At 62.3% G+C, this 3283-nt stretch overlaps 1 pseudogene; it reads right to left on the reverse strand.

The window, feature by feature from the left end:
• Nucleotides 1-2591: 2591 nt before the first annotated feature.
• Nucleotides 2592-2709, reverse strand: LOC115071629 (annotated as a pseudogene).
• Nucleotides 2710-3283: the final 574 nt, after the last annotated feature.

Consider the following 3283-nt stretch of genomic DNA (forward strand, 5'->3'; position numbering starts at 1 on the left):
GAGGACATCCTTTTCCTCTGCCTGAATCCGCAAGGATACCTGTGTAGGGCTGGATTGAAGCCTCCATCGTGTCCCCTCATCCCATATCAGGAGCCAGCAGGACGACCCGACCTCAGTCCCCAGGCCATGCAGAGACCTGAAGTGCCCAGGAGAAAGGAGCAAGGGGCATCCATCCCCACCTGCCTGGGACCTGGCCCTGCTCCAGCCTCCAATGTTTCCTCCTGTGTGTTCCCACAGCTCCCTGCCTTGGGACATTACTTTCTAGGGGAGCCTGGAGAAACTCAACACTCCCTTTTTTCCTAGGGCAGCAGTTGTGCCCTGGCGTCGCTGAGGGATATGTCCTGGAGGTGGGAGTGTGGGGTGGCAGCTGCGAGTACTCGAGCCCCAGTTGTCAGGTCCGCAGAGTCTGCCACCCTTTAGGCTCAAGAACAAATCATCCCTCTCCCTACCGGAAATCCATCCTCACGCCCCCCCATCCTAAGGCGTCGAGAGCCGGCAGGGTTTGGGATTGACAGCTCCCAGTGGGTGCTGAACAGCTGGTCCCATGTGATAGAATGGCTGCATTGCCCCTGCGACTCCCCAGGGCAGAGGCGCACAGGGATCAATCCAGGTCCCTGGTCGCTAAGATGAGGAGGGCCTGGGGTCAGGATGCAGCCTGGGAAGACAACAGGAGAGGGCTTTTGAGTGTGTCTGGGAGGAAGGTGCTGGTCTGACCCCAGAAGAAGAGAGGGGCCCCGCCGGGCCGGTGTGAGAGTGTCAGCCAGGTGCTGTCAAGAAGACCCTGTGCCCCCTTCCCGCCCCCAGACCTCACCCGTCACCCAAGGAAGCATAGACGCAGGCAGTGCATGGGCATTTTGGGCGATCCGCACCATGGGCCGAACGGCCCGCAGTTACGCACGGCCCCTGGGCCCCTAGCATAAGGGCTTCAGGCGGCAGCGAGCCTCCGCTACGTGCCCAGACCCTCTGCTGGAGGGCACCCAGCAGTCTGTGGGCGGAGAGGACAGCCTTGCCCTGAGCTCTTAAGTGTGTGTGAGTTGGGCGTGAGGAGAAGTTGAGGGTGAGGGATCGCAGGAGCCCAGTGCAGAGGAGGCGAGCTGACCAAGGTGAGGGGATATTGTGTGGGGAAGGAGGGGCATGCAGCTGTATCTTGGGGCGCTGACCTGGCAAGATGCAAAAGGGACAACCCGGGAGCGAGGCACAAAATCCAACAGCCCCCAGTATTTCCAAGAGGTCACCCATCCATGTACTAACCAGGACCGACCCTGCTTAGCTTCCAGGATACGACCAGGTCTGATGCACTCAGTGTGGTATGGACTTAGACACCTGGCCCCACTCCCAGCTGCCCTAAGAGCTTGCAGGGCGGCGGCGGCAGTGCACCAGGGGCCAGAGGGACACAGTGCAAGGGCCACAGACACTAGCCTGCTTCTCTTCCCAATTCGGACCGCTTCTGGAACCTTTCGGAGGCCTGCTAGGCATTGCACCTCACTTCTCCGAGATTCTGGCCTGTGTCCAATCCCAGCGCCGCCAGAGCCTGGCGGGGCACTGAAGCTCTGGTGCCCTACCTCCAGCTAGTGCCTCTGACCGGCCGCGACCTCAACACGAGTGTCTAGGCCCTGGCGACCCCACTGCCCCTCCCCCCAATCCCAACCCCCAGTGCCGCCCAGCGCAGTAAAGTCCACAGGCCTCCTTGGCCGCTGGGATGGAGCGAGGGCTTTGTGACATCAGCCGAAGCCTTCAGTTCTCAGGCACCTACCTCCTCTCCGCATCCTCAGCAGCCAAGGCAACGGGGCCTGGCTGCCTCCACCTCCACACCCCAATCCCCACCACCCCACCGTTTCTCTTCGATCCCCCCCGCCCACCCCCCAATTCCAGGCGTCGGAGCCGGCAGGGTTTGGGATGGACAGCTCCCTGTGTGTGCTGAACACCTAGCTGGTCCCATGTGATAGGATTGCCGCTGGGCCCCTGCCACTCCCCAGGGCACAGGCACACAGGGATCAGTCCCGGTCCCTGGTCACTGAGATGAGTAGGGGCCGGGGTGACGGTGCAGCTGGGGAAGGTAACAGGAGAGGGCTTTTGGATGTGTCTGGGAGGATGATGCTGGTCTGACTCCAGCAGAGGAGAGGTGCCCCGCCGGCCGGCGTGGGAGTGTCAGCCAGGTGCTGTCAAGAAGACCCTGTGCCCCTATCCTGCCCCCAGACCTCACATCTCACCCAAGGAAGAATGGAGGCAGGCGCTGCATGGGCATTTTGGGCGATCCGCCGCATGGGACGCCTGGCTCGCGGTCACCCACGGACCCTGGGCCCCTTTCATAAGGGCTTCAGGCGGCTTCGGGCCTCCCCTACCCGCCCAGACCCTAGGCTGGAGGGCACCCAACAGTCTGTGGGCAAAGAGGACAGCGGTGCCCTGAGCTCTGTGTGTGTGAGTTGGGCGGGAGTAGAAGTGAGGGTGGGGGGAGCGCCTGCGCCCAGTGCAGAGGAGGCGAGCTGACCAGGGTGAGGGGATCTTGTGTAGGGATGGAGGGCCCTGCAGCTGTATCTTGGAGCGCTGACCTGGCAGGGTGCAAAAGGGAGAGACCCGGAGGGAGACGCAAAAGCCTACAGCACCGGGTATTCCCAGGCAGTCTCCATCCAGGTACTCACCAGACCCGACCCTGCTTAGCTTCCGAGATCCAAGGAGATCTCGCGCGTTCATGGTGATATGGCCATAGACCCCTGGCGCTGCTCCCAGCTGCCCCAAGAGCCTGCAGGGTGGCGGCAGTGGCGATGGCAGCAGCAGAGGGGGCCAGAGGGACACAGTGCAAGGGCCACGGGCCCTAGCCTGCTTGGCTTCCCAAATCGGACTGCTTCGGGAGCCTTTCTGGAGGCCTGCTAGCCAGTGCACCTCACTTCTCCGAGGTTCTGGCCTGTGTCTAATCCCAGTGCCTCCAGCGCCTGGCACAGGACCACGCCCTGCTGCCCTACTGCCGGCCAGTGCCTCTGCCTGCCTCCCAACCGCCACAGGAGTCTCTCAGCTCTGGCGACCCCACCGCCCCTCCCCCTACTCCATACTTCCAATGCTGCCTCGCCCAGCAAAATCCACAGGCCTCCTAGGATGGTGGGGCATAGCGAGGGCTTTGTGACCCTATCCTCAGCAGCAGGTACAACCGGCCCTGGCTGCCTCCCACCCGACACACACCCTCATCCCCACCACCCCAACGTTTCTCTTCCTCTGTCTCCTTGTCTGCCTCTTTCTTCTCTCTGTCTTTTACTGGGGAGTTGTCATCACTTCCCTTTTACTTCCACCT

The sequence above is a fragment of the Nannospalax galili genome, unplaced genomic scaffold (assembly GCF_000622305.1).
Source record: "Nannospalax galili isolate Female #2095 unplaced genomic scaffold, S.galili_v1.0 scaffold961, whole genome shotgun sequence".
Lineage (NCBI taxonomy): Eukaryota > Metazoa > Chordata > Mammalia > Rodentia > Spalacidae > Nannospalax > Nannospalax galili.